General features: G+C 44.9%; 1 protein-coding gene across 2 annotated transcripts in view; it reads left to right on the forward strand.

Annotated features, from left to right (window-relative positions):
* ZNF646 (zinc finger protein 646) overlaps window positions 1-25,845 on the forward strand; it is a 141,343-nt gene that overhangs the window by 39,084 nt on the left and 76,414 nt on the right. The window lies entirely within an intron of this gene.

A 25,845-nucleotide genomic window follows, 5' to 3' on the forward strand; every position in this document is an offset into this window, starting at 1 on the left:
TGGTACCAGATTACCAGAAATATTTAAGCGCAGCACAGTTTTGCTCAAATTACCAGAAGTAGTATACTGCATCCATGGTTTAGGAATGGGGAGCCAGATCTAGTGGCATGCCTTATGAACAAGCATTTACAATGTTTTTGAGCTATTAGCATTGTAAATGGCAATGCCTTTTATATTAAAAGGCATCGTCATTTACAATACCAATAGTTCAAAGTTTTGCAAAAGCAATACTTATTGTATTGCAGAGCGCAGCGTTCACTATTAAAGTTAAAAAAACAAAGCACGGTGTTCCTGAAGCGGGTGCCGCACTCTGTATTAAAGTTTTAAAAAAATAAACAGAGTGCGGTGTCCCTAAAGTGTGGGCCACGCTCAACATCAAAGGTTTAAAAACATTTTTTAACTGAGCGTGGTGACCCTAAAGCGGGTGCCGCGCTCAGCATGCAAATTAGAGCGGCATAGCGCTCTATAAGAAAAGCGTCCGCCATTGTCCCCATCAGTGTCAATAAACAAAATAGTGCTCACCCACTTATAATGCAGACCATGTAACAAGCCAAGTAAAAGGTCCAGTTGTTATGGGCAGTAACAAATGCAGACAAGGCGGTACCAAGGAGGGACTAACAAGCCTTTTTACGAATCAGAAGCCAGCATTTACGAAGTATAATGACCCAAGCCAATAACAAATATGTGCGGAGAGTGGGCGGGGCTTCCAGTGCATACTCTAATACAGCATGCCTCGCAGAGCAGGCACGCATGGGCGCTGCTCCTAAGCTCGACCTAAAAAACGGTCTATATAATAAAAATGGGAGGCTGAGCAAGGGTCAGGCAGCAAACAGGGTGAGACAGTAAATGTGTTTGCTGGCTTGCAGGCATATAAAAGTGCTTGTGTAGCCATCAGACCAAGACTGGCGAATTCCTAGCCATGACCCCAGGGGCCTACCAAGGGCAGGTGCCACCACATTTGCGGCACACTGCACCATAATTCACAACCATATCCTGGATGTTTTAGGCTTTGTTCCTGTAGTGCAGATGGCTACCCATCGGTGCTTAATTTGTGAAAATGTACGTGACAGGGCCCTTATCAGGAGGCCACTGCAAACTGCACAACCAATTGCCCAGCCAGTGCTCCCAATAATAGTACCAACACAACTTCTAACCATCACACATGTACACAGGTGTTACAAGTCAGGTTATTCCGGGGGCCACCGAAAGCTAAAATAATGGTGTGGGTGGCATGCATAATTCATTTTTAATATATATTGGATTATTAAACAATATTATTGTGCTCATCTGAAAATTAAACATCGTCACCATAGGTGGAGAGGTGTGGTGCAGCAGCCAGGGCAGCTGACTTCTGAGTACAGGGCTCATGGTTCTATCCCTGGCTCCGGCGGCAGATCAGCTCAGTACCATGTGACTCTGGGCAATCGCTCACTTAATTTCCACAACGGCCCCCAGCCCCTTGAGACCTGTAAAGGTGAGTAGTTCGTGCTTTACAAATACTGGATTTACGATTCACCTTGGAGTTGACCGTCATTGGCGCTGGTGTTGAGAATTATGATCCGGTGCCCAGCACAGGAAATCACTGACTCAAATTAAGCACTGCTACCCATGAATCAGACTATCACCTCACTGTCTCCCATCTCGTCACAGGCGTGGGTAGGGCCAAGATCCTCACTAACCCCATCGCACCCTGTGACTAGTTAGTCAAGGGTGAGCTGAAAAAGCAAGAGGCTGAAAACTAGGGCAAGTTCAGTAGATCAGCACGGTGTATGCACTGAGCAGGCCTCAGCTTTCAGTTTTGTGTTTCAATGATTCAGGCAGGAGGGTGGCAAAGATCACGGGCAGCTCTGTCTTTAGTAGGAGAACTTCTTTTCAGAGTGGATCTGAACACCAGCACCACTGCAAATGTGGCCAACACTGTTTACTTCTCCTTATATGTAGTAGAAACTTATTGATAATATTGTACCCAGCTATGAACCTAATATGAAGCTCTAAATATTAACAGGAGTGATCAGCAAAACGGTATATTTCATCAATAAGCTCACACACAGGTAGGGGTCTCCAAAACATTTTACAATATAAGGTTTGGTGAAGCAAATAATAGCTTAAGTACTTTCCCTTTCTAGGTGCGCACCCTCAGTACTTGTGCAATTTGCCCATACGGTGAGCAACCACCTTTCCAATAACAATCATGCAAATAAAAACTTTGTACACATTAATGAGAATCAGGATTCTGGTGCAGAGTATAAAAGTTAGAGCTATTGGCATTGTAAATGACAAAATGTTTATTTATGTGTTGGTTTTGAAAACAGATAAATAAATGGCATTGTCATTTACAATGCCAATAACTTAATCTCTCGCAAATGCCACACACAAACACACAGACCCACACACACACACACACACACACAGAGCCCCCCCCACACACACACAGAGCCACACACACACACACAGAGCCCCACACATACACACACAGAGCCCTCCTCCCCCCCCCCCACACACACACACACACACGCAGAGCCCCACACACACACACACACACACAGCTCTGGCTCCATACTGGCTTGGTTCGCTATGAATTTGCCCATCTGCCCACCTCTATTTTTGAAAGCTGCTGTTCATAGGTCTACTCCATCCAATGCCGGCTCTGCAGTGACAGGCGGGACCGTCTAATTACCGTTTCCAAATGCGCAACAGCTACATTTACACACTCATGAATATTAAGCAATGTTTCAGGAAGAATCAAGTCAGAAACCCTCGATTTTTGAAAATTACAGTATTAATTCACATTGACTAATGCAGAGGAATGAAAAGTCATGTACAGCAAAGGAGCAAATAATTAATAGGGTGCTGAATGACTATGAATCCATGTGTGATGTGGTGCTAAAGTCTGCGTTTTTTCTTTAAATTCTGGGACTTGTAGTCTTACTCCCTCCCTTATAAAACAGGACTACAAGTCCCAGAATTCTAACAAAAGCCCTAGGTTGGGATAGCACATCACATATGAAACTGGGAAACGTGGAAGCTATGAAGATTGTGTTTCAATTGTTTGACGTCACTTTATATTACTGGTATTTGTACAGCACGTTCAGCCATTGACACCACAGCACTTCACTTCACTGCATCATTCGTGCAGAACTAACGAGACCATTGTTTAATAATGTGTGAAGCGATTTGGATGTTTGCGGTTACTAGGTATATTATTTCCTCTTTAGTTTCAATAGCATCGTGTGTAGTTGCACTGTGCAGGGGTCTTCACAGTCTCATAACATGATCAAACGAACTCTGGTGCCACACGGTAAAGGACTCATATTAATTACCCATATGCCAGCCTGAGCACGCATACCATGTGCCACTCTCTGTCACCATAAATTCGAAGTGTCACACATTTGGCTGTAGAATGTCACACCCGAGTACACAGTGAAACTATGGAAATGTCACAGAAGCAAAGTGAAACTTGGCCTCTACGTAATCTTCTGCACCTTTGGCTTCCGACTTTAATTGACTTTTAGGAGGCGTCCTTCAGCCCAAAGTTACAGCTGAGACCGCTGCATTGCACGGTGAGTCACTGTCTGCAGTGCGACATGGGTCCAGGGGTATCTGGTGCTTTGCAGATTTTTTTAGATCTGCCTAGAGATTCTCGTTGCTCAAATGGGTGTCATTTCTGATAATTGTAGGTTTCCCTCCTCTTCAGGGCTTGCTTTTGCTCGTGAGAAAGCGTCACTCATAGTCGTTGAATGTCACTGGTAATTACACTGAACGGCAGCTATGGGAGTCCCCTCACCCACCGTAGCAGGCGCACTCGAAGCACTGGGTGAGGCGAGGCAGCCCTGAGCGTGCGGGCGTTATTCACCAGTAATGCCCTTGTTGCATTGTACACGTGACGTGTAACCCTCCGACTCCTCCACCCAGGGTCGGACTGGCACAGAGGAAAGACCCGGGTCGCAAAGACGGCTCTGGTGGTCATGTAACAAAGCGCTACGACCAACATCGGACTGTTTCACATTCATTAAGCAGCTATACACGGACCCCATCAGAGGACAGACGAGCGCCGAGGATCCAATTACAGAGAGACGTGTCAGGCGACACGGAAGTAGAAAGGCTTAGATGTATCCTTAACATCAGAAACAAACATTGGTAACACTGCACTTTAACCCTTTGATGTCTTCCCACTTTAGTGTCCCCGAATCTTTGACCTTGTGTTACTGACCATGGGGCGGCCTCACTGCCACGAGTCAGAGAAGCGACTGTACACGCCCCCCCCCACCTTCACTACGACCCGCCCCTCCCTCACCTCTCCTGCACCGAAGCAAACACCACAAATTAAGAAACAAAATATTGCACATTATATTCGTATTTTAGAAACGAATGTAAATTATTACATAACATAAAACCAAAACAAAGAAATCTAAAGTTGAAAAAGATACACAGTTTACGAGCATGGAGAGGGACCAGGCGCCCTCCATCCTCCAGACCGAGAAGGCGTAGCTGAGCCGCTCGTGGGCCACATAGCTGCAGCTGGCCATCTTGGAGTCGAGCTCGTCGCTCTGCAGCACCTGGTAGAGGAAGTCGATGTAGCGCGCAGCCAGCTTGAGGGTCTGGATCTTGCTGAGCTTGTCGAAGGGCAGCGCGAGGCTGTTTTCAAAATACGGCGACTTTACCTACTGATGCCGCGGCGAGCTTCCAACTCGCGACCGCCCTCTCCAGCTCCATGATAAAAATGCCGTCCGCAAACATCATGGAAAAAAAAAAATAAAGGAAACACCCAGGATCTTGTTGAGCTTGTCGGAGGGCAGCGCAAGGCTGTTTTCAAAATACGGCGACTTTACCTACTGATGCCGCGGCGAGCTTCCAACTCGCGACCGCCCTCTCCAGCTCCATGATAAAAATGCCGTCCGCAAACATCATGGAAAAAAAAAATGGGGGCGGAGCTTAAAAAACACAGGAACGCCCACGAATCTGCTCCGAGAATGATTGCCACATCTCACTTCCAATGGCTAGCCTCCATTTATGAAGCTAGCAAATGGAAGAGAGAGGCGGGTTAAAGCCCCATACTGGAGATCAAAATTTCTCGCCTGCGCGACACTGCTTGTGCAGTGAACGCCAGGCTTCGACCTAAAAAAACACCCTTGAGACGGGCAAATCATGTAGCATCTGAAACCAACTGTGCAGCGAATCGAAGGGTGGCTCAACATAAAACGCGGCTGACTTTGGAGCTGGAGAACATGGTTCGAACCACGGCCTGGGCTGTATCACTTAATAATAATTAAACCGAGATCTGAGTGCCACCATAGTAACAGTAAGCAAATAAAAAATAATTAATTGGTACATTCCAAGCCAGCCTGGGAGCTGCCTTCCAGAAGACTACAAAAGGATGCCAGCCACATGGAAGGAACTGTAAGTGTGATTGCTGCAATAAAATGTAAGCAGCTACGGGTCTGAGCAGCCACAGTGTAACATGAGGTAGAAAACATAATAAAATAGTCCCCCCACGAGTAGATCAACACAACGAAGCATAATGATACTGTGCTCCTTGAAGGAAAAAGGAGGGACAAAGAGGCAGGAATGGCCACTAGTAACCAAGGATTTTTGAAGGACATTGAAACAAACAAATGAGAAGCAAGAATGGCATTTGGCCCACAGAAATATATGTATACTAAAGTATATAAGAGATTGTACGCTTACGCTCGACTGAAAAATGTAACTGCCACAAGACAGTTAACCTTCAGACCATTGTTGTCCAAAATATAAAAGCTAAAACATTGCCATTACAAGTTTCCACATTAATACAATACCCCAGAAAGCCACAAAACTGGCATGTTATAAATATCCATTTATAACACAGTATGCAATATGGCATTCTGCAATATACCCAAACAGTCCTTGAACAATCATCTGTGCTGACAATAGGGTGACACCCTGAAAGCTGGAAGAAAAACATAGGAAGACTGATGGGTTCTTCTCACAGCTGGGGTGAGTAATACCTTATTTCTTAGTCACGCCCCACGTGCGGCTTCCATAAAAAAAATTGACCAGACTTCCCTAAAGACGCAACTGTTCATACTTTAAATTAGAGGATTCTAGAATTGCATGAACGTAGTAAGCTCACCATGTAATAGAATAAACCAGTAACCACTTGAATGCACACACTTAGCTTCATTTGAGGAGAAGCAAGAACAGATCTTAACAACTCTGAGGCCACTACCACCGACTGGGAATGTGCCCTGGAGAAGTTTAAATCCCTGGTGAAAGCGTGAGTCACTCTTTTTGTGGACAGGATTCGGAGTCTAGAAGATATTCTTTTGCATTTATCTGTTATGTACAAAGACTCATTACCGCATCCAGCTCCTGCTCAGCCCGCTAGTACTGGCTGGGCCTGGCCAGGCCTACAGATGCAAGTCCTGCCCCCATCATAAGGACTTTACAATCCTATGGTGTACCCCACCACTAACCGTGTATAGCCTTTGCCTTTACAGAGCGTGGGAGCTTCGAGTCCTGTGGGCAGTGGTGAAGACCAGTGAGGGCGAGTAGGGCTGTCTAGCTCTGTGAGCAATCTGCACTAGACTTTCATTTACAGTTTCGACCCTCCTCCAACCAGTTTTGTTTGAGCCTATCCCCGATTGCTGCCCTTATGTGGGTACGACCTATTTGCCCTTCTGGGGAGAAATCCACCTCACAGCTTAAAAACAAAGTTTGCTACTGGCTGACCCGGCATTCTGTCTCTGACACACTATTGATTTCTAAATCTCTGATGGGGATACAGAAGCTTTTGGATACATTTGAGATCTTCTGCAAGCAGAGGGGCATGGAGATTAATCTAGTAAAATTAAGTAAATGGTTTTTAACCCTGCCTGTCTACCCGTTCTCATCTGACTTTAAATGGTGTCACCATGGAGAGAGTCTACATATTTGATTATCTAGACGTCACTCTCGCTGAGTTAGCCCACATTGGAAAGTGTAGACTCAACCAGGAACAACATACTGCGGGTATTGTGAGGTTACAACTAGGCTCTTCACTTCGTCCTGTATCCCAGCTCTCCAAATCTACAATCACAAGGGCAAACCCTCTATGTTGGGGAACTCTGGGTCCATAATGATGTTAGCAGTCTGGAGATAATCGAAAATTGTTTTCTGTGGCTCCTTATTAACCTCCCCACCAGTACCCTGCTTATTCCCCTATGGCTTGACCTAGGCCCCAGATCTCTTTCCAACAAAGTGGGGCTTAGACTGTTATTATGTTATCGCATGATCTGGGCGACCCCAGAACTTTTGCCATACCAACAGGAACTGGAGGATGTTCTGGGGCTTCTAAGATCCCCTGCCTCGGGATTGTAAAACGTCGATTGACTGAGATGTGGTGTGGGAACCTCCGGTACACTCCCACTAAAGCCATGGGGTTCTCAAAAGAAACACTGGCGCTATACTGAATCTGATTTTAGGGCATTATAGGGTGGGTATCTTCACAGCCTCCTTTCTTGAGTTCAAAGATGACTACAACTTAGAAGGATATTTGGACTCGATTGTGCCTTCTGTAGCCAAAACATTATATATGAAATTCCGGATAGGAACCTTGCCAGTCTGTTCAGTTACAGCAAAATGGCTGCGTGCATCCAAAGAGTCGGATGGGTATTGTCCTTTCTGTCCCCAGGTGATGGAATCCATAGAACATGTAATTTTGTTGTCCAATAGACCATGGGTGCAGAAGGAAGTGGAATCTACCGCTATGTCGTAGCCTGGGAATCTGGGACTGTGGAACAGAGATTAGGATCCTGAGAAGTGATACTAGCCAATTTATTGTATTTGTCGTCCCACATTATTTGTTGAATATGTGGATGTCCCGAGGTGGTCGGGACGTGCGGGGTTTCGACTACTGAGCGGGGACTGACTGTAGGTGTCGGGGTAAAGAGAAACACTTGCGCATTGAGTAAAGGTTTCAGGGAAGGCTTTATTGGTATGTAAGTCTTTTTCATTAGGGGGTTGCTTGTTCTCTAGCAAGCACTGCAGGGTCCAAAGAAAAGGTAGCTTTCTCCAGATTGGCTGTTCCCGGTATGTGGTCAGGGCGGTCGTGTTCAGGGAGGGGACGTCTCTCCACTCCGTGTTCCACTCCGGTACCGAAAAGAAAGGAAACTTGAGTCAGATACTTGTGTGGTACTGGGAACACTTGTAAGGGCCGGGAGTGAGGGAAAACAACAGTGATACGGTGCACGCTTCTCAATCAAAGGGGAGTGGTAGGAGTGCACGTGAGCAGGTAGGGTACCATACATAGGACTGTACACTTTATACACGGGGCTGACTCCTCCGCCCGACCCAACCCGCTACCCGGCCCCGTACCTCTTGTAGCCACGCTCCTCCCGTGGGAACGTGGCGGGGCGAAGCGTTTAACCGTTGGCCTCCTGGCGTGTCGCTCTCGGTCTCTCTCGATTCCGGATACCGCCACCCGTCTTCCACGATGTCCGCTACCTCCAGGGAAACGCCGTCCGTCCTGTCTCTCGTACTTCCTCCTTTTGACGTGGTGACGCTGTCGAGGGGCGGGGTCTCGTCTTCCTGGTCCGTGTTCTTAATGGGGCCGAACGTGGTGTTGTCATCCGGCCAGCCTGACTCGGGTTCCTCGTTCCAAGGACAAGGCGGTAGCTGTGGGGAAAAGGGGCAAGATGAGAGGGGGGTGGCGGACCACCAGTCCGTTGGGATAGTCATTTTCGGTCCGCATGCCCCGTCACAGTGGAGAATTGGGCAAAAACGGTTAGCCATCTGAAGGGTTGCCCCTGTTGAGTACCTTTGTTTTAGATTTCCGAGCCAGATGTAATGGGGCTAATTATTTTTGTAGAGGGGTGCTACTCATTATTAAAGAATATGACTGGACTATGTTTATTGCTTTGTTACTGAATGAATTGTATTCATATTATTGTACTTGTTTTTTAATCTTTATATATTATTGTATATTAAAAATGTATCTTTTCTTATGTGCTTTTATAGCGGTAACGCTGAATAAAGATTTATGAATGATTTGGCTTCTGCCGATGGGTCATCCAAAGTGTTAGGATCAATACCTTGCATTACAAATATGAGCATAACTCATTATCGTGCGTCACAGATTATGCATAGAATTTTCCGAGAGACTAATGACTGATGTTCACAATTGAATCCCCGAGAAGGGCTCCTGCAAGCACCTTTGGTGGACAAGCACTGAAATTCAGAAGTCCTATGGGGAAATGGTGGAGAAACCTAAAGAACTGACAGGTTCAGATATAGCGCATATACCCCAAATATGTTTATTGGAAATCTTCATCATAAAAAAAAGGCAAAAGGGTGAAAATTTGTGTAGCGCTTAGATTTAATTTGTCCCAGAAATGCATTGTGATGTGCTGGAAGTGCAGCTATGTGGGTGGCGATATGATAAAAAGGGACACTGGGAGTATGTGTAGTAAGACCCCAACAAAAGGGAATGCAAGCTGAGGGGCGAGAAGTAAACATGAGACATGTTCCCATGTATCCATCTGACGACAAATCACCATAGGAAGAAGAAACAATAACAGATGCTCCAAACTGTAGTCCATTATAATAAGAATGATGCCACAACAGATTGGAGAAAGCAAATGTAATGGATAGATTGTTTAACATTTATCGGATCAGAAACGTTATGACTGAATTGCAACACGGAATATGTATGATCCCTGTTCGGAGAAGTGGACACACCAAAGGATTATGTGAGAGAGAAGAGAGAACAGGCTGTTCTGTTTGTTTTTCTCGTCCCTCATAATTATCAACAAACATAATAAAGATACAGCAGTTGTTAAAAGTCTGCATAGACCCAGGCAGCCTCCGCTGTCATACCTACTATATACAGTTACAGGACACAATGTATGTTGAGTTCTAAACACAGACAATGGTCCATTGTTCACGAACATCTAATCCAACACACCAACAAATTCGGTGTGGGTGAAGCCCTCCCAGATCAAATTGTCATACCTGCTACATACACATGCCGGCCACAACTAAGTTTTGCGGTTAAACATCATAGAATAAATAACAAAGCACACCTGCAAACCAAAGGTAAACATTTTGCGAACCATGATCAAAAAAAGGCACAATATTCAGCCTTCTCAAAAGACCTGCCTCTCAAAAGAATGAATTGCACTGAAAAAGCTAACGGGAAGTGAAATTTAACAGGGGTGTCAGTAGAGGCTCCAGCATCAGTCTTCAAACCTTATTCCTCCCCTCCCCCACACACCCCTACTAATGTCAATGTGTTCATAGGTGCTGTATTAAAATTACCCAATCTACAAAATCAGGAATTACATCTATAAGGGTCACACATGAATGGAATTTGGTTTATCAAGGGCAAACACGTGTATCCTCACGAGGCAATACCCAAAATATTAGCATGTAAGGAGTATGTTATCAATATGTGCAGTAACGCCTTACAATAGCAGAAACTAGCCCATGTCCTCGGTGTCAAATTATTTTATCTGCGAAATCCTCTAACAATACCCAAAGTACTATCATAAACTGGGCATAAGGACTTTGTTCTAAAGTAAAGTAACAACACCTCATGACAATAACAACAAACCGACCAATCATATCCTCAGTATCTGAAACTTTCACTAAATAACAATGCCTTCCAACGAAACAAATGCGATATTGTATGTCATTTTACTGCTGCTAATTAGTCATACAAACTGTAAAACACTCCTCATCAGATTCACTCTCCACTCATTCATTTCCATCTTTCACAAGTACGGCACAGGTCTGCTATAAGGCAAAGGAAATAACTTATTTTGTTTTAGTGTCTTCTTCCAAGTAGAGGAAGTAAATCATGCTGTTCATCCTCAGCAAATCTGGATAAGAAGTAGAACAGGCCAAAGATTGGGTTCTGGACACTAACTACCCATGACGTGTGGAAAAGACCAAGTCGACCACCTTGTGGGGGTGTTAGATGCTCATGAAACGTTATTGTTAAATCTTACCATAGTTTTCAAATTGAAGACTGGCATTGATCCACTACTTCTGCCTACCATTGAAGGAGGTAGGTAGTTTGCCCCATGTCCAGTCCATGTTAAGGCAAGCAGATTGAAGTGCCAGATGAGTAGGGTAGATGGCTCATATCAAAGCAAGGTACCCTGAACATCTAAGTTGAAGTGTGATACTCAGACCTCTGTGGCTCTTGCAGGAACAGTTAATGTAGTCGAAATGACCATGATTGGACGGTGCACTTTTGTTCCTCACATTCACTAAAGTGATCTGTATAAAGGCCCATAAGTCCGAAGTATGATAATTCTGCTCTTTAAGAAAGTAGAGAACTCCAGTTACTGTTGCTCGGTTTTGTCATTTGATGTTGCATGCAAAATAGATACAAAATAATTTCACTAATATCCACCTAAGGGTGCCACAGAAAATAATAAAATATATGTTAGCTAGCTGATTTTAATCTAGGTTTGCTCACTGTTAAGTACATAAGACCATCTGTAGTAAATGTGTTGGTATAAAGAGGGCCCTTGCATCTCAGTCGTCTTGGATTTAACTAGGGTATTTGACACAGGAGAAAAAGCTGAAGTTTGACTCAAGCTGTGTGATTCACACTACCTACCTTGATAGGACCCGCCTTGGTAAATTATTTGAGATTTGATGTTGTTGCCTTGCCCCTTTTGCTCTTCATTCTGTTTCTTTCAGATTGTACCTGGTTGACTGTGTCCTAGCTTCTCCCACATCCTCCTAGTTAAATTGAATTTAATGTTGGACTTTATTTTACATGGAAGAATCCATCTTACTGGATCTGAAAGTTGGTCTTGGATAATAAGGTTTTACGGTATGGTAGCTATTAATTGTGGCCATCCATGGTTAATGGAGGCAGTGGAGGTTGAAAAAGTGGACAGCTACACATAGGGAAATAGCCATTACAACTCGACTGTAACCATGCAGTACCTTTACCACTCATGCGTTACAATGCATGTGTGGTAAAGCACTACGCATAGCTATTACCATGCATTCTTTTACAATGCATATGCCTTTACAATTCATTAACGTTGTAAAGGTATGAATGGTAAAGGCATATACGGTGTACATGTGATAACGGCATATGCTAGTAACGCTGGTGAAGACACCCTATTTGTTCATTGCTATCGGCGTCGTTAGAGGAAATGGAGAGACCCTTCCACTTCCTCTTGACGACCTGTGTCGCGGCTCGCCTCAGAAGAGTGGCCTTGCCATCCTGTAGAGGTAAGGGGGATTGGGCGTGGGTGGGGGGGGTTGGATTTAGTTTGGGGGTGGGTTTTTAAAAAAAACCTGGGGAACAGGGGGTCCAGTTTTGGGGTTCAGGGCAGGGGTTGGGTTTTTTTTTTTAAAAGGGCTGTGGGAGAGGAGTGGGGCGCTGAGGTATTATTTTAGGGCTCAAGACAGGGGTTGGGTATTTTAACAAGGGCTGGGGACCGGGGAGGGGGTACGCCGGGGACCGGTTTGAGAGCAGGGGTCAGGGAAACCTTTACCACGCATATGCCTTTAACTTACATGCCTTTACAACAACATTTGTTTTATAGGCTTGCACAGTAAAGGCATATTTGTTATTAAAAAAATGTGCGATAAAGGCATTTGCGTTGTAATGCATGCATGGTAAAGGTATGCGTTGCAGCGAAATGTGTTGTACCATTATACCTTCCTACACATACATTTCACCAAAAATGGTAACTTATAAAAGAACCTTGAGAGAGCAACAAGGGCTAAATATGTGGGGTGGGGTTGTGGTCATTTTGTTATAAGAACAGTGCACAAGCTATATCACCCACTCCCTGCAAGTATGCAACTCGAACTTAAATCAGTTATTATGCATAAAAGTGAGGTATGGGATCATGGAAAATTATCGACATTCAATGATGGATAGAAACGTTTTATGCAAACTGGTTTGGAGGTTGTGGTGTATTTGCTGAAAGAGAGAGGTTAGAAACTGGGTTAATTGGCATTGAAATACAAGCAAAAATTGTGCTGGACAAGTTTCTTCTAAGGTGCGCACTTCAAGAAGCAAACATGAGGAAAAGGGGTTAAATTGTATATCTTGCACTATTTTTAAAGCTACCCGTTGGAATTCAGGAGCCTGATAATTTTCCCAATCTGAAGGATATTCCTATTGGAGATTAAGCTTTACAACCTAAAAACTTAACCCACATCTCGGTATTTATACCCCTAGTTTAGTTGTTCTACCTGATCCAAAGAACTTTAGTCCAATTTTTATAGTATTGTTTTCCTCCTGTTGTTTGAGGCTTTGTCGGTTAATGTTTGTACTTGCTCTTTCTCTCCATGTTGTGGTTTTCCACCCTCCCTCACTCCCGGCTCCAAAAAATACTCCACCTTTGAATGCTAATTTCCTCATGTAGGGTAGCTAATACTTCATTCATAGCCTGTTTATAAACTAGTGAATGTATCACAAATGCGGTTTAGAAAAGCAACTGATGGCGAGACCCAGTGAAGTATTAAGCCAAGAATTTAACAAGTGTGATTGAACTGGAATGCTGCAGACTATAAAGAGCTGATAACAACCTGCATGGTGGTGCACGGTGGCCTGGATTTTCAATTGTGACTGGTGCTTCTGCCCCTGCAGTGTGAAGTTATAATCAAAATGCCTCGAAATGTCAGTTAACAATGGGAAGCTGAGATTCTGTGTCCGGAGCGGAGGAGAGGATTACGCCCATCTTTCTTCCTTTATGACATTCCAAGCAATTTTAACTTTAACAAACTACCTTTTCCAATATGCAATTGAAAAGGACTACAGAGAAAGTTCAACCCTTCCAGTTTAACAAAAGCAGACTACTGCATGTCCACTACCTCTTTCTTTCCTGCTTCCAACAAGATAAGTTTGTTTTTTCTCTGTGCAAATAAATCTAAGTTCTAGGCATATGAGCTGCAGATTCTACACTTTGCATTAGATCGCCACTTGGTGTTGGGCTCGGATGATTGCATGTTGTCATCTTGGAAGAAGTCTTTTGTAGTCACGAGATAGGTGACTCCTCCCTTGGACGATAGTGCGCATGGGCATCGGCTCCATCCTTAGATTGTTTTTTTCCGCCACTGGGTTCGGATGAAACTTTTCCGCTCTCGTTCGAAATCTACTTTTCAAGTACTTCGACGCGTAAAAACTTATTCAAACTTCAACTAACTACTTTCGAAATCGATAAATGCCGACTTGACTCCATCAGCTCGATTCCGGTCGTCGACGCGGGCCGTTGAACCTATCCAGGCCGTGAGCCCTACACCTCATGGAAGAGACGCCATTTAAAAGATGCCCCAAGTGTGGAGCAATGTTTCCACACAGTGACCATCACAAGGTCTGTAATCTGTGCTTATCGCCAGAACACGACGAATGCAGCTGTACAGTCTGTGCATCCTTTCGATCCAAGAAGACCATTCGAGATCAGAGGGCCCGTCGACACGACATGCAGAGATCGGCTCCGGAACCAGTGGATATCTTCGACGAAGAAGTTCCGCTCGTCCCCGAAGAAGATTCTTCAAATCGTATCCGGGGCAGATGACTCAGATGATTCCATACCATCGGGTCAGCGCGTGAGTACTACTGCCCCTTACCCAGCTCCCAAATCGAAGGCAAAGGTCAACACTCCGCTTCCGGGGCCCAGCCGCGACCGTAAAAACACTTCAAAAGCCCCGCCATCGAGCCCGGCTCCAAAGAAAATACTTAAGCCTTCTGGCAGCTCCTTACTGAGCAAGCCGCATGTGCCGATCCCACCAGCTCCCTCGGAACCGAAAGAAGTCCCGGCTCCGAAGCCGTCGTCTTCTAAAGACAAAACTATGAAGCCAGCGTCTGACGCCTCGAGGCCAACGAGACCAGCTTCTACTCCGAAGCCAATATCTTTGGTAACGAAACCTACAAGGCCTGATTCCGATGCGCCCAAGCCCTCGAAACAGCCTACGACTCCGAAAACAATACCTTTGGTGCCGAAATCTATGCCAAAGGACACAGGAACAACTCCTAAAGGCTAAAGACAAGCAGCAACCACGCCCGGAACGGAAAAAAACGGCGCCCGGCAAAGGTTCCGCAAGGAGAAGACCTTTTCCAACCAGATCCTCTACAAAAGAAGATCTACATTGACCCAAAGACCGGTCATGTATCCACTACACCACACAGGAAGAGGAAGTCCGACACATCACCTACACCTGCAGCGCCTGTCAAGAAGAAGGACTCTGCCACATCTCCTATGCACCCTTCTTCTCTTCCTTCTCCTTCATCTCCTGTTCCCCTTAACATTTCACCTCAAAATTCTCCTGAAAACTCTCCTCCTCATTCTTCGCCACATACACCTCCAAATGATGATGGGTATAGCATAGGGGCAGGGGTAGACCCAGATGAGCCTTTTCCCTACCCTATTGATGATCCAGATTGGGAGTACCCAAACCCACAAGATGTGCCAGATATTCCTGACCCACATTCATATCCATCAAAACCTTCTCCCCCAGAAGACAATATTGGTTTTGGGCACTTATGAATAGGGCTGCCATCTATCATGGGGTCACCATGCATTCAGATGAGGCAGAGGAAGACATTTATTAGATACGTTTGAACATTCACAAAAGTCTGTTCAAATTCTGCCTATGATTAAAGGGGTCATCAAACATGCTCCAGAAGTATTTAAAGATCCTATACGTGCTGAGATTCTAAATCCTAGATTTGAGAAAAAGTACAGGCCTGCTCCTGGAGATCCTGCCTACATTAAAGGACAGCTACCCTTAGATTCCCTAGTCGTGTCAAATGCCAGAAAAAGAGCAAACTCACACACATCAGGTGAAGCACCACCCCCTGATAAAGAATCTAAGGTGATAGATGCTTCAGGCAAAAGGATAGCTGCACAAGCTAGCAATACATGGCGTATAGCTAACACACAAGCCCTCCTTGCAAGATATGACAGGGCTCACTATGATCAGTTAGAGACACTACTACAACATCTACCTGACCAATATAAGGCGCAGGCAAACGACCTTATACAAGAAGGCAAGTTAATTTCAAATGCCTCAATCAAGTGCGCACTTGTAGCAGACACTGCATCTAGAGCGGTAAACGTTAGTGACCTACTTAGACGTCATGCGTGGCTACGCATTTCAGGATTTCAGCAGGAAGTGCAAACTACCATCTTAAATCAGCCATTCAACCAACATCAACTGTTTGGACCAGAGGTAGACACAGCACTTGAGAAAATGAAGAAAGACACCGATACAGACAAATCTTTGGGAGCTTTGCAATCCACACAAGCTAGAGGCTCATTTCGTCGCTCCTTCTATAGAGGAGGCTCCAAACAGGCTGGAGCAGACAATACAGCTTCCTTCAAATCCGATTAACAGACATCCTCCAGTAAAGGATATTTTAGAGGAGGCTATAGAGGCAATAACAATAAAGGAAGAGGTCGAGGTAACCACAATAATCGAACATCTTCCACTACAAAACAGTGACTTCCCTCAGCTCCCTCAACAGCACTCCACTCCTGTAGGGGGCAGACTAACACAGTTCCTACCTGTCTGGAATTCCATCACAACAGACAGGTGGGTAAGACAAATTATCCAGTATGGCTACTGCCTCGAACTTTCAGCTACCCCTCCACACATACCACCCAGGCAGCGTCCACTGTCTGCAGAACATCTTACACTGCTCGAACAAGAAGTACTATCACTTCTTCAAAAGGACTCAATAGAAATAGTTCCTTTACAACCTCAAGGAACAGGGGTTTACTCGCTGTATGTTCTAATACCGAAAAAGGACGGGACACTAAGACCAATTCTCGATCTCAGGCCCCTCAATCACTATATAAACTCAGATCATTTTCATATGATCACTTTACAACAAGTGCTCCCATTGCTGCAACAAGGCGACTTCCTTACAACACTAGATCTAAAGGACGCCTACTTCCACATTCCTATACATCCTTCTCACAGGAAGTATCTGAGGTTTGCACTGGAAGGACAGCATTATCAATTCAAAGTCCTTCTATTCGGGGTAACAACTGCACCAAGAGTTTTCACAAAGTGCCTAGCAGTAGTAGCGGCACATCTCAGAAGACAACAGATGCATGTCTTCCCATATCTAGACGATTGGCTCATAAAAGCCAAGTCATTCAATCAGTGTGTCCAACACACATCTCAGACAATTCAAACACTGCACGACTTAGGGTTCACAATAAACTACACCAAGTCGCGCCTACAGCCCTCTCATGTACATCAATATTTAGGGGCTACAATAAACACGTCTACAGCTCTAGCGTATCCCAGTCCAGCAAGGATACAGGGCATTCAAGCTTTAGTCACAAAGTTTCAACATCAACACTCTCGCCCAGCCAGAGTGTTCATGAGACTAATAGGCATGATGGCATCTTGCATCTTTATTGTGCCATATGCAAGACTGCAAACGCGTCCGTTACAGGAATGTCTAGCACAACAGTGGAATCAGGCTCAAGGACAACTAACAGACCTGGTGTTGGTTGACAGCCGCACACATCGCTCTCTGCAGTGGTGGAACACCAAAAACTTGACAAAAGGGCGGCCGTTCCTCGAACCTGTTCCACAAATAGAACTTACAGCAAACGCATCTCTCACAGGATGGGGAGCCCATCTCCTACATCATACAACTCGAGGGCAATGGACCATTCAACAAAGATCGTTCCATATCAACCACCTAGAGTTGCTAGCAATATTCTTGGCGCTCAAAACTTTCCAAGTACAAGTACAAAACAAAGCTGTCTTAATCCGGAGCGACAACATGACAGCCATGTACTATATACAAAAACAGGGGGGGACACACTCTCTACAGCGGGCCCAGCTTGCACAGAAAATTTGGAGATGGGCCATTCCACAAAACATATATCTGTTAGCGGAACACCTTCCAGGAGTTCACAATCCGGTAGCAGATCTGTTAAGTCGATAGACACAACAATTTCACGAATGGGAACTACATCCGCAAGTTCTTCTTCCATTCTTTCACAAGTGGGGTCACCCAGACATAGATCTGTTAGCCACACACGAAAACGCAAAATGCCCAACCTTCGCCGCCAGGTTTCAACACCCGCTGTCCAAGGGCAATGCGATATGGATGAACTGGTCAGGCAGATTTGCGTACGTTTTTCCGCCACTACCACTAATACCACTAATAGTGCGCAAGCAAAGACAACAGTCGCTCAAACTGATTTTAGTAGCTCCCCCATGGGCACGCCAACCGTGGTATACAACACTGCTAGAACTATCCCTAGTTCCACACCAAAAACTACGTCTGACACCATCCATGCTAACGCAGAACCATGGAGACATCAAACATCCAGACCCAAGCCAACTGAATCTGGCGATCTGGCTCCTGAGGTCTTAGAGTTTGGTTATCTTAACCTACCACCAGACTTTATGAATATCATTAAGGACGCCAGGAGACCTACTACTAGAGCTTGCTATGCTGCTAAATGGAAAAGATTGGCCATTTACTGCAACAATAACCAAATTGATCCCCTAGATGCTTCCATCCAAAATATCATTTGCTACCTTCTACATTTACAAAGATGTAATTTGGCATATTCATCTATACGCCTACGTCTGGCAGCAATTGCAGCATATTTACAAAATAGACAACAACTGTCTTTATTTAGAGTGCCTGCTATTAAAGCATTTATGGAAGGATTAAAAAGAATCATTGCTCCCAGGTTACCACCCTCTCCAGTGTGGAACCTAAACATTGTTCTTACAAGGCTCATGGGACTACCTTTTGAACCTCTACACAAATGTGAACTGCAATTCCTCACATGGAAAACAGCTTTTCTAATAGCTATTACCTCTCTTAGGAGAGTTAGTGAGATTCAAGCTTTCACTATACAAGAACCATTTTTACAATTACACCGTAATAAAGTGGTTCTCAGAACAAATCCTAAATTCCTTCCAAAAGTCATTACTCCTTTTAATTTAAACCAATCTGTAGAGTTACCTGTGTTTTTCCAAAACCCTGACTCTGTAGCAGAAAGAGCTCTACACACCCTAGACGTTAAAAGAGCTCTTCTCTATTATATAGATAGGACCAGATCCTTTTGCAAAACAAAGCAACTGTTTGTAGCTTTCTCTCCACCACATAGGGCAACCCCATCTCTAAAGCTGGAATTGCAAGGTGGATTGTAAAATGTATACAAATATGCTATCAAAAAGCAAAACGTACATTAACAGTTCCTCCTAGAGCGCACTCCATACGCAAACTAGGAGCCTCCATGGCTTTCTTAGGGAACATTCTCCTAGAAGACATCTGTAACGCAGCAACATGGTTTTCAGCTGTCTTAGAGCCGTGGATCAGTGGATGACTTGGAGCCATCTCAAATTGAATGCTTCAAAAACTAAAATACTCACGTGTGGCGATTGGAAAGATTACAACCCGCTTGCCGCATGGCCTGATGAACTGGGATCACTGCCTAAAGTATCGAAGGAAGTAAGAAACCTCGGAATGACCATGGACTCCAAGCTGTCGATGAATGTCCAAGTAAATAAACTAGCAAGATCAAGCTTTGCTACTATAAAAACGCCGCGACGAATTTTCCCTCATTTGGGATTTCCACACAAGGTCCAAGCTACCATCTCCCTTGTTCTATCCAAACTCGATTACGCCAATAGCCTCTACCATGGATCACCTTTAACGACCATGAAAAGACTACAACGGATTCAGAACTCGGCTGCCAGACTACTCTTGCATATCAAACCACGAGACCACATCTCCCCTGCCTTGAAAGCCCTGCATTGGTTACCGGTTGCCAGAAGATCCACGTTCAAGCTGCTTTGTATTACCCACAAAGCAATACATGGAATAGGACCACTCTTCATCAGGAATAAAATCACCAAACACATTCATCAAAGGAACCTACGCTCTAAAGGAGCATCTCGCCTCAAAATCTCACCATACAAGAAAAAAACAATGGGTGGCACATCTTTCTCTTTTCAAGCAGCCAAACTATGGAACTCTTTACCCCCCCAACATAAGATCCACCGACAACCACCTTATCTTCAGAAAACTACTCAATATCTGGCTCTTCCCCACATAAGCACCATACGGAAATAGAACTTTACAGCATAGCCCTCTGTATATAAGCATTTGTTCTCACTATAGATATGTACCTATCTTTGTGTATTACTTTATAAAACATGTAAAACAATTATGTTGTTAAGAGAAGAAAAAAATATACTAATAATAATAATCATCAATAAATAAAAATCATTTTTGGTCTACATGTACATACTTCCATTGTACATCTATGTACCTTGCATGTACTTGAATCTGTGTGTCTGTTACTTTTCTCCTGAAAAAGCATGTCCAATGCACTACCCTATTTCTCATCCTGTGCCTCGATCAATATATTTAATCTAAATATACTTACTTCTTTTATGTATCTATATACTTTTAATGTACTTATGGATCTATATATTTATCACTTTCTTCTAATTTACCATTTCCAATGCACTAGCCTATTTGTCAGCCTATACTTCGCTCAATATATCTTCTAGCCCAACCTTCTGACTCCTCTCAAACTTCTTTCTACTACTCCTTCTAATGCACTACCCTATCTCTCATCCTATAGATCTATCAATATATCCTCTACATCCACTCTCTCATTTATCCCAAACCCGTTACGACTACTATGATCGCCAAAATAACCTTTTCTAGACTCTGCTGCTCTACCCCTCCTTGCATCATCTGACACCTCTTTTTACTACACCGATCCCCTAAAACAAACATTTCTAAACTCTCCCTCTGACTCCTTCCCTCAAACTCCTTTTTACTCATCCAAAAGCCTCTTCCTACTGCTAAGACTTAAAAAAAAATCCTTCACTCTTTTATCCCTCCACTATCCTTTTTCAATCAAAATAAACAGACTAACCTGTTTCACTTCTCAAATTCCATATTCTATATTCAACTATACTAATATACTGCCCAAATAACTGAATTTACATATCTACTACTCAAATTACTTCATATTTATACTATACTAATTTTCAACACTAATCCTTTATGGGTTCCGGAGTGGCGTGCTACTCGCCAGAAAAGCGCTTCAACGCCCATCAGGGGTAACAAGTGCTATATGAATGCAAATCTTTCTTCCCCTTTTATCCATCCGCTATCCTTCTCACTCCAAGTAACAGACTAATATCCACCACTGAAATTACCTCATATTTCACCATATTAATTCACCACTAATCCTCTATAGGCTCCCTGAATAGCATGCGTCAACAAGCGAGCGATAAATAAATACACCACTTAAAATGTACTTGCATGTTTCACTATACTAATGCAACACTAATCCTCTGTGGGTCGCGGAGTAGCGTGCTACCCGCCGAAAAAGCGCTTTGACGCCTCGTCAGGGGTAGTAAGCGCTATATAAATGCAATTACAATACAATACAACACACACCTTCACTAAACACTACTGTGTTTATTTATTTATTTATTTATTGATATGTTGTTGATATGATTATTGGTATGTGTTGATGTGCAAGCCAAGCAGCAAGCTGCAGTAGGACGATCTGTCCTAAAAACTCTCTTTCAAACTACTGCAACGGATACAGGTGACCACCGCTAGGGCAGACACTGCTGCACAATCTATGCAAAATGTAGAATCTGCAGCACATATGCCTCGAACGGATAATGCTACTTACCAGTATGCATCTGTTCTTGGCATGTAGAGCTGCAGATTTCTACACGCCCTCCCGCCTCCCCGGGACCTGTATCTGTTCCAGTTTCATCTTAATTAGATGTATTCACATGGACATCCCTTCTTTATTTCTACTAACTCCATCATTTCCCATCATGGCGAAAAACAATCTAAGGATGGAGCCGATGCCCATGCGCACTATCGTCCAAGGGAGGAGTCACTTATCTCGTGACTACAAAAGACTTCTTCCAAGACGACATCAACATGCAATCATCCGAACCCAACACCAGGTGGCGATCTAATGCAAAGGCAGAAATCTGCAGCTCTACATGCCAAGAACAGATGCATACTGGTAAGTAGCATTTTCCTTTACATATTTGGTTTAACAAGTGAACTTTAGGTTCTTCTAGAATCTTGCTGTGGGGGCATGTCAGCACTCCATTCGCGGCTAACTCTGATCCTTTTACGAGGCTGCAAGAGTGTGGTGAGGCAGTAGGCCCACTGGAGGGCATTGGTTTGGTTGCGACTTGCTCCGCGGTTCTCGTTGCTCCATGGGGAACACTTGCGAGTCTGTCAGAGTGATATTGACGAGCTTGCATCCCCGCCAAACCATTGCCTCCTCTGAGACGCCTTGGAAGCCTCCGAAGCCCTTGAGGGTCCGTAAAAATTGCATTTAACAAGCAGCTGAAGCCCGGTGACGCTAGTCTTTACCAGGGTGTATTATATATATTTTCTCTCAAACAGTGAAATAACGCTCTTGTGTGTCACTTGGGGGCTGGGCCCAGTGGTAGTTAACTTGCCCTTCACAGTTAAAGGTGTGTTCAGCCCCAGGGGTTTGACCCATTTTCGTGCTTCTAGCAAGGCCAAAAACATTAGACTGATCTCTTCCAGTGACACATACCGCCATTGGGGCTACCAGGCCATTCTGTCTGCCAGTGTTTCACGCTGCTAGCCCAAAGCGATCAAGCTTCGCCAGGACTACACGTACGCCCTTGGGGTATTTAAAAAATAAATTGTATTTGTCCCAATTTACTTGGCACCACCAGTAAAATTGCTCAGTACCAGGGGGCAACACCTAAACATTATAGACTGCAGAGCAGGCCAAGAGGTAGGGTGATTACCTGGATGAAGAGTACATCTCGACCTTTCCATTTGGATGACAAGTTTTACCAGGCGGTTGATGCCTCCATCCAGCAGGCAGTGGCCTGTGCCATTGAGCCTCTTAGGAGATGCCTGATCCAGATTGCGTATGCCAGCCCCGTTCCTCTAAACCTCCCTCTGGACCAACCTTGTTCCTGGAGTGCCCTTAGGGGGTGTTGATCTAACTGTACAATGCCCTCCCAATTGTAGGATGAATTCGGGTGTAGACCCGAGTGCCTTTGAGAGGTTAAAGAAGGCTTTTCTTGCATGTCCCGAGAAGCGTGCTAGACGCTTATGCCCACCAGGCCATCTGACTTCTCCCCCTCTCTTACCTGACAGTGAAGACGATGACTCCCACAGGAACTCCAATGATGAGATGGGCCCCTCTAGAACCTGGTGCCCATCTCCTGATCCTACTCTGTCAAGGCCCTCTGAAGTCAAGCAGTCAAAGGATCTCTCTGACATGCTAGACCCAGACGACCTCATCGACCCTCGATCAGCAGATTGGTTTCCCTCAACGCGGCGAGCCATATTAGGAAGTCCCTCAAGAAGGAAGCGCGGGCATGGATCAAGACTGAATGTCCGTGTCCCTCTCTGTTAGGACAGGTCATTACTCCAGAGACAGACACCAGAATGGCTATGTTTCTCCAGAAGTATATCTGCCATCCTAAGAAGGGTATTGACAGGCCCTGGAAGTCCTGCCAGGACAAACTCCTGGAGTTATAGGACCCCTGACTAAGATCATAATGCTGACAGAAGAGGCCAGGCCACGGGTACCACAATTTCCCCAGACATTCTTTCCGGATGGGCACAGCTCGCTGTTATGTTTTTGGGTAACGGCAATTTTGCGTTGTCCACGGAGAGCCACTGCTCTCTCCTGCTCATTGTGGACCCCAAGCTGGGGGACTTTGCGTCTATGGAGGTTGGAGCGGAGGGCTTGTCGGGGAGCCCTTTGTCAAAGAGCTAGGCAGGTTTGTTGCCACTTTGACATCATTAGATAAGGCACAGGCTTCCATCAATAAGATTTCCCACCCTTGGATTTCTCTTGGGGCCAGTCATGGCAGAGGGCGCTAGACTGGCAGTTTCTGCACCCGAGGTCCTTCTAGGGGTTAAAGCCAATGCAGAGGCCAGGACCAATCCCGCTCTGGGGAATTCTTCCTCTCCAGAAGAGGACAGAGAGGATGCACTGCCAGGGGCTCCTCCAGAGGGCAGTTCCATGGATCCCAGTCAGTTGAGTGTTCTTTTTTCTTCAATATGTGGGTGGTTGCTTGGCATTGTTTCTGTACAACTAGGAGGCAATTACCTCAGACACATGGGTCATGCAAATAGTCCAATGTTTCGAGTTTTATTGTTCACCTATCTAACCCTCACGTCCACATCCGCTGTTTTTTTCAGAGGATCATACCGCCTTGATGGATCATGCCGTGGCAGGTGTGCTCTGGAAAGACATGATTTCCCCTGCAAATCTCCACCCATTAGGTTTCCTCAGCAATGTCTTCTTGGTGGAGAAACAAGACAGAGGTCAATGATCAACCTAAAAGACTTAAACTGGTGGTTGATTTATCGCTACTTCAGGATGGAAGGTATCCATAGGTTACACATCGATCTCTAAGATCAACTGTTCCTATTTTCTCACCTCATGGCATGTTTTTACAGTTCCGGTGACAAGGGCAAGTACGCAAATTCAAGACACTGCTTTTCAGCTTCTCCTTGGCCTCCTGATGTTTCACCAAGTTCTTTAAGCCGGTGATGGAGTCCCTCAGGGCTATTGCTTGATTATTTACCTGGACGATTTTCTCATGGACCCAATGCCCATTCAGGCTAGGAACCAGTTGCAGAAAACAATTCAGCTGCTGGAAGGCTTGGTGTTTGTCATCAACGTAAAGAAGTCCTTTCTGACTCCATTGAAACAGACAATATTTTAGGGGTTGGTCATCAGCTCGTCGGAGAAAACTCTCAGACTACCATGCAGGAAAGTGGCAAACATTCACAGAGAGTTGAGAAAGACTCTGTCCAGGCCCATGACCTTGCTGCACCAAGTAGTTTGTGTGGTGGGCCTCCTGTCCTTCTACATCCAGGCAATCGTTCCGGGGCCATTGCATTACAAGGCTATCCAACAGCTTAAGGCCTTCCACCTGTGCAGGGACCTCCAGTATTCAGAGCAAATCCCTTTGACAGAGGATGTCAAAATCGAGATGAGGTGGTGGATGGCTCACATGGAGGCAATGACCGGACTGCCCATATTTCGATTAGATCCTGATATTGTTGTTGAGTCAGATGAAAGCAAATCACGATAGGGGCATGCTGTGGGGGCTCCTTCGCAGGAGAAAAATCGTCTGCCGAAGAACAATCGCTCCACTTAGATTGCCTTGAATTAATGACAGGTTCTATCGCTGTCCAATGCTGGACCAAAGTAAAGGTGAGTTGCTAGGTACTAAAAATGGACAACAATTCAGCAGACCGTTCTAGAAATCATCTGGGGGGGCAGGGTGGCACCCTTTGCGGATCTGGCCAAGGAATTCTGGGCATGTTGCCTGTCCAACAATTTCTCAGTCACAGTGAAGTATCTTCCAGGAGCCTCCAACGAGATAGAGGACTGGTGCGCGAGGAAATGGTCTGACATGAGCCTGTGGCAGTGGTCGCCGGGATCTACAATAAACTGGATAATTGGTGGGAACCTTTCTCGGTGGACCTCTTTGCCTTCTGTCTGGACCACCAATTGGCCAGATATTTCCGAAACAAAGAAGGCAATGGCTAGGTTTGCGCGTACTCTGCGGACCTACACAAATTGATGAGCATAACAGACCAGATTCTATAAAGTAAGTTTACACTACAAGTATGGATTTTATTGCCGACTTGCTGCATGGGTGGGTTGATTAGTTTTGTGTCCTCTGCCACGCCACCCAACGCAGCACTCTGACCACCACTGATGGATAATTTGGCCGACTCGTTGGCTGAATCTTACTGCTCACCATTCCCTGATGTAACCTTTCCTATAAGGCCTAATAAGGGTTAGCCCACGATGATAGTCACATTTGTGGATGACTTTGAGCAACTCACGA

This window comes from Lissotriton helveticus, chromosome 7 (genome assembly GCF_964261635.1).
Source record: "Lissotriton helveticus chromosome 7, aLisHel1.1, whole genome shotgun sequence".
In the NCBI taxonomy this organism is placed as follows: domain Eukaryota; kingdom Metazoa; phylum Chordata; class Amphibia; order Caudata; family Salamandridae; genus Lissotriton; species Lissotriton helveticus.